An 11,524-nucleotide genomic window follows, 5' to 3' on the forward strand; every position below is an offset into this window, starting at 1 on the left:
TAAGCACCATGAGAAAGAACAACAAGAAGCTGGAATTGGAATGGACGAAAGAATACGACCAAGATAAGAAAACCCAGTTCCAGAAACAAATCCGATCATATAAGAAAGAAATTCAGAAGGCAAAGAGAAGGCATTATGATGGCATAATCACCAATGCCACCAACACACAAAAAGAAATGTTCAACATCATAAACGAAATGAGAAACCCACCGGGCTGCGACAACACTCCAATACCCTCACAGAAACTATGCAACAACTTGGCCAACCATTTTAAAAACAAAATCAACGACATAAGACAAATCATACAGAACAGACCAACCAACCCTACCACCCAACCAACCGGACCTCACGAGGAGCCACAGCACACACTCCAAATCTTCATGGAAATATCAATAGAGACATTTGTCAAGCTGGTAAAACAAAGCAAGAAAGCAGAATCACCCATGAATCCCTGTCCCCCGGACATCTACAAATCAATCCTTGCACAGTGGGCGCCATCGGAATATTACAGAAACCTCTCAAATCTGTCGCTCAGAACAGGGACAGTACCACAAGCCTTAAAATCAGCATATAATAAGCAAAGCATATAATAAGCATATAATAAGCCACTTTTAAAAAACACAAGTGGTGATGTGGAAGACCTCTTCAACTACAGACAAGATTTCAAACATTCCCTACCAGGCTAAACTCCTAGAAACATATACATACAAACTAACCCAAGAACATGTAGAAAAACACCACTTGCTAGAACAAGCACAAGTCCGCTTTAGACCCGCAAGAGGAACAGAATTGGCACTACTATCCATCCTCGGCTCTGATTCTGCTCGACCTCTCCGCAGCCTTCGACACAGTAAGCCATGACACCCTAATCAAAAGATTGGAAGATATATGTATAACAGGCTTGACACTACTCTGGATTAAATCATTGCCAGCAGACAGAACAGAAACCGTATGGATAAAACCCTTCAAATCCACTCCACGAGTTAACAAGTACCACAAGGATCCTCACTATCACCACTATACTTCAACATCTACCAGACTCCAGTAAACAGGATCTTCAAAAAATACAACATTGCATGCTACAACTACGCAGACAACACTCAAATCATCTACAACATTGAAGATACTCAAGCCGATCACTCAACCCTAGTAGAATGTCTTAATGAAATCTTTGATTGGATGAGCGCAAACAACTTGAAAATAAATCCAGGAAAGACAGAAATCATGATTACATCAAAAAATCAAGAGAACAACACCTACGTTCCCTGGCCAATGGAAATGGGAACCCCGCCCACACCATCTAAGGTAGTAAAAAACCTGGGAGTCCTAATGGACAACGCCCTAACCTTAGAACCACAAATAAACGCAATAATTAAGAAATGCCTCTTCCTCCTTCACACAACAAGAAGAATCCTACCTTTTCTCTCCTTCACCCACAAAACATTGACAATCGTCGCCCTCATCATGTCAGGAATCGACTACGCAAACAGCCTCTACCTCGGGATGCCGGAATGCATCCTGAAGAAATTGAAACACATCCAAAATGCAGCAACCAGACTCCTCCTCAAACTATCCAGAAGAGGCCACATCACTCCAGCACTAGAAATACTACATTGGCTCCCAATCAAACATCGTATAACGTTCAAAACAATGTGCATAACTCACAGGGCAATCAGCAGACAGGGAGCAGAATTTCTACAAAAGAAAATAACAATCTACAAGCCAGCAAGACTCCTCAGATCAAGCAATGAAATTCGCCTGGAACCAAAACTATACCTCAAGAAAAAACTAGATGGCTCCTCTTTCTCCCACCTAGCAAAAAAAACCTGGAACAACCTCCCAAAAGAAATAAGAAACACCAAAGACCACCTACAATTCAGAAAACTTTTAAAAACTTGGCTCGTCAACACCTCGGAACCAAATTGAAAAAAGAAAACACTCAAACAGAAAACACAAAGAACAGATTCGCAGAATACATGATGGCACAGACAACACCCAGGACCGACTAAGTGAAACTCCAACAAGAACTAGAGAGATGAATAGAGCACAAGCGTCAACCCCATGAGGACAGAAATTTAACATACATGCCCAACACTACCAACAATCTTGCCCATTCAGGAAGGACGTCGGGTACGGGCATAGCCCCCAAGTAAATTAATCTAAACCTAGGTTGCAGCAAATACAAACTAAGATTAAAGGGCTAGCCAAATGCAAAAATGGAAACACAAAAGTAACTAACTTAGCATAAGGACATAGAGATGAGATAGACTTATCATGCTGAAACTTAATCACCAAAAGGAAACAACCTTCTGGAAATCACAAAGGAGACACAATAGGAATAAGCATCTCTCCTGACAACAAGGATACTAACCAACCCCAAAAACAACTAAAAACCTTTCCACTCCTCACCCACCTCTCACACTCTTACCAAACACAGCCACACCTCTTAAAGCCGCAGCAACCCACACGCACTTCACCACATCGCAACAACAACCACACCACACAGAACCCCAAACAACAGCACACAACAGACTCAGAACAGAATAACACCCATGTGGTCAGAAAACGGAGTTAACCGAACCAAAGCTGCCAACAGCACTTCACAGCTCCATTGCTCTTTTCCAAACTTTGTCCTACTAACACGCCTAACCTAACCCCCTTTTGTTTTAGATCTGCTCGAGCGCCAGGGAACCACTACAGTGGTGATAGTGCGCGGTACAAATATCCTTTAACATCTACTTTGGTTTCAAAAGTTCAGTCACTCCTTGGATATTCAATTATATTTACATCGCCCATAACATGCACCTTACATTCTGTTCTTTGCAGATTTCTTCATACAATTTTGCCGCTTGCAACCTTAGTTCTAACACAGCCCGGTCTGATGTCAGTCTCCCTGACTCAATGGCTGTTCTTACTTTACTGGAGCGGCTTGTCGCAGGAGTCAAGGACAGTACCACAGCTGCAATCACTTCTCCCCACCTCGGCTATCGATGCAGGAGAGCCCTGGGTACCTTTGACACACAATGCACCTTTCTTCAGCTTTAATTCCTGGTCTTATGTTTCTTATTCTCGAGGGCTCGTGAAAGTAGCAGGTTTCTTCCTCTGAAAGGCCATGGGCAATTCCCTCCTTGCAACCCTTTCTGGTCTCTCTGTCTTTCTCCTCCTATTAAACTGACATCTCGGAGCTGTTGTTTACTTGTGTGTTTTTCCTTGCTCAGGGTGTGCTTTCGTGCTCCGCCTTTTATCCGTGTGGGTAGTGTGATGGAAGTCAGGTGTGCCTAATTATCAGTAATTGCCTTACGCTGCCTGACCATTTGTGGAGCAGGAGAACCACTGTTGTCCTTAATGGTTCTAGAGGAGCAGAGTGTCACCTGTTCGGATGAGACTTTCATATACCTGACTTGTCTGGAAACATCTTTAGGTGTTACAGGAGAGAGGGAGGAGAGAAGGAGAGAAGGGGTGGTGGCCATGGAGGTCCTGCAAGAGGTGGAGGGAGAGAGAGGAGAAGAGGAGGAGAGTGCAGACAGGATGCCCTTGGTTTTAGTGGTGCAATGAGAAGCCAGAGCCATGCAGAGGGCCTGGTTAGGTGTAGAAGAGGTTGATACTGCAGTAGGCTTGGCCAGCTCCTTGCAGATTTTGAAAAAGTTCGGCTGTGTTGCCAGAGGCTGCAGAGATGCGGGATTGAATATGGACCCTCTTCTTATAGAAGATGGAGAGTCTGTATTGCTTTTGGAGCAGGCGGCAGGCCAGTTTGTCAGGGGGTGCACCCGAAGCTCCCCACTTCCGTTCAGCTACTCTGCACTTGCGTTTCAGGGCAGTCAGAACAGAGTCATACCAAGAATTGCACTTGGCGGCTTGCTTTAGGTGGATCCTCATAACTGGGGCAAGGATAACCAGATGGTTAGAGATGGAAAGGTGAAGGTTGGAAAGCGCTGTGTCAGGATGGGAGTCAGCCGCAGGAGTATGTTGGGGAGAGAAAGTGGAGGCAAAGACAGCCGCTGACACTTGCTTCATAGGTCGAATGACCACAAAGGCAATGCTGTGTGGGCCTTTGTCAAGGAAACAGGAAGCTTCAAGTGAGAAGAACAAAGAAAGTGGTCAGTCCAGGATAGAGGAGTAATGAGAGGATTAGGGAGGGGGATGTCTGAAGAGATGAGAACATCTAAGGTGTGGCCAGCAGTGTGAGTCGGACCAGAGGGTAGAAAGGAGAGGAAAAGAGAGTTGCATAGGTTGCGAAAAAGCCCAGAGGAGCATGTGGAATCTAGGTGGATGTTGAGATCCCCAAGGAGGAGAAACTGGGAGGTAGAGGAAAGGAGAGAGGAAGTGAGGTCAGCCCATTCAGAGAGGAAGAGGGTAACCTGGTCAGGTGGCCTGTAGAAGGTGGCCACGGTCAGAGAGAGGCTAGGAGGGATAGAGAGCCTACAGACCAAGCATTCAAAGGAGGTGGGGTCTGAGTGGGGTTGAAGCAAGCAGGGGTCACCTCAGGAAAGATCAGGGCCTCTGCGCCTATTGGGCCTGGGCTCAGAAAGGATCTTGTAGCCGTCGGGGAGGAGTGTGTCAAAACTCATGACAGAGCTGGCCTTGAACCATGTCTCAATAAGAGCGAGAACATCCAGGTCCAGGAGTTCAAGGAGGTGGCAGATGTCAGAGGAGTGTTTCACAGCAGAGCGAGAGTTGGGAGTAGCCACGTGGAGCAGGTTGCCACTTTTGAAAGACTTCTGGGGGCGGGGATTCGGGGGAGAGGAGTACCCATCAGAAGTGGCAGAGGAGCCAGAGAGGTGGAAGGAGGAGGCGGCAGAGGAGCTAGAGAGGTAGAGCTTGGCAAGGGAGCCAGAGCAGTAGTTGATGCCATTGGCGCAAGAGCAGTAGAAGAAGGAGGTGGCAGAGGAGCCAGAGAAGTGGTAGAAGGAATAGCAGGAGAAGGAAGGAAGTTGGTGAGGGAGGCGCCTATCACATAGTTGGAAATTGGGCTGAGGGCCCTGGACCATGACGGTACCGTTTAGATGATGACTCTGGAGGACTGGAAGGGGGCCAAGAGGACCTCCCACCTGGTGCCACCCTTAATGGGAGAAGATGAGGAAGGAGAGAGAAGTGGGCCCATATGGAGGGTCCATAGGTCGGGCGAAGGAACGATAAAGAAGATGTCGGTGAGAGTCTGTCTGGAGGAAGCACTGACATAGGTGTCAGCGATGGGAAGGCCTGGATTGGACACCAGGGTGTCCTCCTTGAGCTTCTTCCTTCCAGTCTTAGTGAGAAGAGTAGGATAGGAGATAGAAAAGCAGTTAGAGAAGATGGGGGCGATTGAGTGCACCATAGTGGGTGTGATAGATGGAAGATAAAGAGCATGTGGGAGGAGGAGAAGAGAAAGGAAACACTGCACAGAGCTACGCCCCACAGGTTACACAAGGAGGGGATCTGTGAAAAAAGGGATAAACAGAGGGAGCAACGGGCAACAGCAGAGTGCAGATGGAGAAAAGTAAGCAAGGGCAGCAACCCGCAGTGAGTGGAGAAAGTGGTGGGAGCCGACCGGGCTCGTCTCAACCTAGAGAGGAAAAAAGGCCTGAAGGGCAACAGTTGTGATCACAACATAAGAGGGAACCTAGGGAAGAGAAGAAAGGCCTAGTGGACACAGCAAGACGTGTGCAAGCACACCCAGGAGTATTCGCCTATAGGGGAGATGCAGCGAATGCAGGAGAAATGCAAAGAACAGTGATAAAGGCCAATACATTTATCTAGATGGGAAAAAATGCAGAACAGGCAGGGTAATGCAGAGAAACAGTGATGGTTAAATGGGAAAAATGTGGAAGATGCAAAAAGAAATGCAGAGAAACAGTTGTAAAGACTCTGAAAACAAAGTATGGCTACTCCGGAGAGGGACAGCCTAATGGATGCGTAGAGACGGTGCAAGGTGAGAGTCGCTTTGAAATGGAGGTAAGCATGAGGTAGGGCAGTTTAGTAGCACACATTAATGGCTACGTGCTCCGCCCGCACCTGTCTTACCTTGCAGTCACTGCTGGTCAACAGCTGCATTGCATACTCGCAGTCTGCGTTCCGACCCCTGCGTCGCCAAACACCTGCGTCGCACAACACTGCGGCCTTGTCCTGAGGGGGTTTTGTCACAGAGGGTCCAATCCTCGGTTCTTAATAGATGTGGACGTAGCGCAACGTGCTACATATCGATGGGCAGCGTCTCCTGCAGTCCTGCGTCACTCAACACTGCAGCCTTGTCCTGCGAGGGCTTTGCCTCAGAGTGTCCAATCCTCGGTTCTTAAAGGTCTGAATGCGTGGACATAGCGCAAAGTGCTACGTATTGACAGGCAGCGTCTCCTGCGGCCCTGCATCGCACAACACCACAGCCTTGTCCTGTGAGGGCTTTGCCACAGAGCGTCCAATCCTCGGTTCTTAAAGGTTTGGATGCATGGACATAGCACGAAGTGCTACATAACGACGGGCAGCGCCTCCTGCTGTCCTGCGTCGCACAACACCGCAGCCTTGTCCTGCCGAGCGAGCAGAAAGAGTGTGCATAAAAAGGCAAAAATAACCATCAAACAATACAAAGTGTCACTTTTTCCTTCTTTTTTAAAAAAAATCCTTATTTAAACTTGGCAGTCAGGGTATACAGTACCTTCAGACAGGCAAAGTACAGACATCATTTTAACCACGAGTCACACATAGTAATGTTACATTCCTTCAATATTCTCTTATTGGAGTTCCAACGATTTTGACTAGCCGGGACTGTTCATCCCCCTGCCGGAGAGATGCAAGTTGTATACCCAGTTTTCACATCTGGGGTAGATTCACCAGATAGGCACGTAACTCTGCCCAAATGCCTTTAGGCCGGGAGGTGCTCGGCAATGTGCGTAGATTCCCTCACAGTTCTCAACCAGCATCAGGTCTGTTAACCATTCCTTAGAGGTGAGGGGACACCCGTCAGTCCATTTCCGGAGAGTACAGCATTTAACAATTATACACCCCGTGTTAACAAAAGCTCTCGATCCCCTCAACTGGATGTCTGGCCACAATACGAGCAGCACCCCTATGGGCAAGAATGTTCAAGCAAACCGAACGCTGCTGATAAGCCCAAAAGTAATAGCACACCTGATTGACCATTTTCCATAATGATTAGCATATTTGTTTGCAGGTACAGCAAAGCCGTCTCAGTACCGTAAAATGAGCGGAACACAGTTTGCTTTTGGTGAAGAATGTTTGTATTTTCTAAATGTCTCTGAAACTGGGTAGTGGCAGATTTATCTAAGATCTTTAATTGAAACAAGGCATTAATTATAGGGCATAGGTTGCTAGGATTATTCTGATCAGGCCCACGTTTCTTCGGTAAGGGTGACACCACCCCTTGTTTGTGGACATCAGGAACCGTGCAATGGGTGAAGGAGGAATTCACAAATCTAGCCAAGAAAGGAGATAAGATAGTTGGATCCTGCAGAATAATTTTAGAAGGCAGAATCTCACCAACAAATGCAGCAGGATGCATTTGCCTCAATAACACAATGATTTCATCAGCTGTAATGTGCGAGAAAGAGAAAGATGGAGCCTGATATGGTCCATCTTGCATATTCAGGGACGGGAGGGTTTATGAGAGCCCAAAGAGCTAGCGAGATTAGGCCAAGGATGTTTTGTTGGCAAAAGCTTTTTGCACTTTAGTACAGTCATCATTTGTGGGAGTGAACTGCTGAGTAGAATATTTTGATTTTTCCAGGCTGCGGTAGATCTCAAATAGTTTTTTGGTATTATTATCTGCTGACTCAATTTCTCTGTTGAAGTAGGTTTGTTTTGTCTCGAAAACTTGAACTATATATTGATGTTGAATATGTTTCCAGGTTTCCTTATTTTCTGTTGAGGGGTGTTTACCCCAGGCCCTTTCTAGTCAAAGTCCCTCAATTTTCAACTGAGTCAAGGTGGGAGTGTACCATGCCTGTTTCTGTGACTTTTCCCTGACAACTTTGGTTTTTAATGGCGCAATGGTATCTACAAAGCTTGTGAGATGGTGATTATAGGTTTGGACAATAAGATTAGGTGAGTCAGAATCATGAGTGAGTTCCATACTGCGCTCAGTATACTTATTCAGGGCATCGTCTTTAACACATTTAAAATTTCTGATAGTTATTCTCTTAGACTTAGGGTGTAGCTCGATAGGCTTACTAGGCAGAAATATAACAGTTTTGACAAAAGAATGGTCTGCCTAAGGACAAACTTTGGTGGTGACAGAGCCTGAGGAGATGTTTCTTACCACAATCCAGTCAAGAATATTCCAACTTGAATGAGTGGGTTCAGTGTTGTAAGGAAGGCATGGTATCAAAGCAAGACATGACACAAGTAAATTACAGTTCAAGGGTGCTTATTAAGCTGTAAAAATGGGTGAGATAAATGCCTAATCTAAGATGGGAGCAAGCTTCGACCATCAAATAATAAAACAGTCCTAGTGGAGTCTAATCAAATAAACAGGGCCTATACTAAAAATACGATTGCCAATCCTTACTGCTATGCTACAAAATAGTGTGGAATAATGTTCACAAGAAAAGAAAGCAATGTTCACAAAATGATAAGTCAGGATGTTATGGCCAGGGTCTCCCTTCCCCACGTTTTCCAGCATGGGACAAGGCGGGACTCTTGAGCATAGCACACTACTGGGCTTCTCCAGCACGAGGATACAGTTCCTTTTCTCACTATCGGGAATTTCTATGTCCAAGTCTCTTTCATGAAGTCTCATGTTTCAGAAGGCCTGATTTAGCATAAGCAACAAAACAAAAGTTCCTTCGATCTATCTTCACGTCGGGCAATTACTCTTCACCCTTGGATCCCACTCAGCCGGGCTCCGATCCTTCTCTCAACGTTAGCCTCCCTCAGTTGTACTCTAACCAACCATTCCCTGTGGACATCCCTCGGTCGGGTTCACACTTGTCATTCATCACAATGTTCACAGGTGTATTACTGCTCACTCTAATTCGTAGGCATCCCTCAGCCGGGTTCACATTTGTCAATTATCAAACACAATCTCTTCATTTGTAGTATTCATAAGTCTCAATGTTTTTTTAAACAACCATTTAGTTTAGTCAGGCACCCCTCATCCTGGCTCAGACCTTCCTTCACCGGCCTCCTAAAGCACTTGCTAGTTCAAACATAGACATCCGAGGGGCAATCACGCCTCGCTGGGTCACTCTGTTATTTTCTGGCAAGTGCGTACTTCAAAATATCACAGTTCACACAGCGTTCCACTCATCCGGGCTCAAACGCCAGTTTCACATTTTCATATTCCTCAAACACTTCTGCAATGTGCCAAGGACTTTTGATTGTACAAGGGGTTTGGCTTGTTATGTTATGTTATGTTAAGAGAATTTCTAAAGCGCAACGTTTACCCGGAGGTATCTTGGCGCTAAGGTGGACAGTAAGGTACTGCAGCAAGTACTAGAACAAATGGGTCTTCAGGTTACAGCGGAAGACCAGATGGTTTTCGCTGGCACGAAGATCGAATGGAAGTCTGTTCCAGGATAAGGTAGCCATTACAGAGAAGGCACGACCGCCAATCCAGGACAACCTAACTCGCGGAACCGCGATCAGTAAAGCGGACTGGGAGCTCAAAGATCGGGATGACGCATAACATGAGAACTTTTCCTGTAGGTATTCGGCACCTTGATTGTAAAAAGCGCGGTGTACCTAGCACAGGGATTTTAAAAGAATGCGCTTCTCAATCGGGAGCCAGTGAAGTTGCTTGAGTAGCAGAGTCATGTGGGCACGGGGAGGAGGGCGAATCGTCGCCCGAGCAGCAGAGTTTTGAAGCAGTTGAAGGCGCTTAGTGAGGTAGCTAGGTTGGCCCAGGTATAGAGAGTTACAGTAATCTGTGGTGCTCAAAACCAGGCCGGCTACCACAGGAGCCCGATGTTTAGCTGGAATGAACGAGAGCACCTTACTTAAAAGTGCCCAGATTTACAGACAGACGCCACCTGGGGTGCCTTGGAAAGAAAGGATGCAAACAGAACACCCAGATTTTTAACTGAGGTCGCAGGTGTAGGGCACGTGCCTAGTGAAGTAGGCCAGAACTCAGAGGTCCAGAAAGAGTGGGGGCTAGAGGTGCCCACAAACAGAACCTCTGTTTTTGAACCATTGAGCTTCAGCCAATTAGTCGCCATTCGGGCACCAAGATCTTCCAGGCAGCTTTGTAGCCGGGCCGCAGTGTCAGCCGCTTGACCCTTGTATGACCACCTCGTCACCTCACTCCGGCCTCCCCTAGGGCCTCTTGATAGTTTCAACAACAACTGAAGACTTTCGACTGTACAAGGGGTTTGGTTTGACCCTTGTATGACCACTTTAATTTCTCAGTTCAACACATTCTCCTTGTTCAGGAGCGGGGCATCAGTCGGAGTCCTTCGATTGAGCGCCCACGTGGCGCCGGGCCACTCTAACTGATATCTATTCTGCTTACAAAACACCTTTGTGTTTTAGTCTTCTTTCTTCATACAATGTTGCTCTTCACATCCTTGAGCCTAACACAGTCCGATCTATTATCAGCTCTTTCCGAATCACCGGCTGTGCCAAACTCTGTTGGCGTCTCCTGCCACTGGAGTCAAAGACACCACAATGGCAACCACTTCACCCCGCCCTGGCTATCAGTGCGGGAAGGTTGCATGTACTGCTGACATCCTTAGCACCATTCGCAAGCTGCGATTCCCTGGCCTTACGTTTCCCTTCTCTGAGGCTCCGTGAGTCTGGGTTGAAAAGGGCAAGTGTAATTCCCTCCTCGTCGTCCTTTCAGGTCTGGCTGCCTTTCTCCTCCGTTTCAATTGCTGTGCTGGAATAGCTGCTTCCTCGTGCGTTTGGCCTTACTCAGAGTGTGCTTTTGTGCTCCACATTTTATCCTATAGGGAAGGGAAGTCAGGTGTGTGTAATTCTCAGCAAATTGCCTGACTCTGCCTGACCCGTGTGTTGGGACATGTTAGGAATACGGCTCTGGTGTTAGTCCGTCGTCTTTCATGGTAATCGGACTGTGAGAAAGTGTGTCAAGAAAGGCGGGGTGGGTTGAGTTTCTAGATATCCTATGCGGTAGGATGGGGAAAAGGAATAACAAGGAAGGGGGTAATGTAATGTAACAGCATTTATAAATGGCTATTAGGCGTTAAAGAAACAACGTGAGCTGCTGAAAAATAGCCACACCCTCGCCTCCATCAAACTTCAACTGCTACAGAACTAGAAAAGATAAGTCTTCAAGGCTTTCCGAAATAATAGATGCTCGTCAATATTTTGAAGGCCAAATGGGAGTTCATTCCACATAATAGGCGCGAGGCTAGAAAAGGCACAGCTTCCCATCCAACTTCTTTGGAAACGGGGGACTCTCAAATTCCTCCGGGGAACATACGGAATCAGCTTGGCCTGCAAATATTCGGCCCCACCCTGATACATAGCCTGATGGGTAATTCACAGAGCTTTAAACTCAATGCAGCTATGCACCGGGAGCCAATGCAGTTGATGAAGAGGATCGACGGAATGAGACAGCCGACTCGCTTCTAGTGCCAGG

The sequence above is a fragment of the Ambystoma mexicanum genome, chromosome 2p, assembly GCF_040938575.1.
Source record: "Ambystoma mexicanum isolate Mex_15411 chromosome 2p, UKY_AmexF1_1, whole genome shotgun sequence".
NCBI lineage: Eukaryota > Metazoa > Chordata > Amphibia > Caudata > Ambystomatidae > Ambystoma > Ambystoma mexicanum.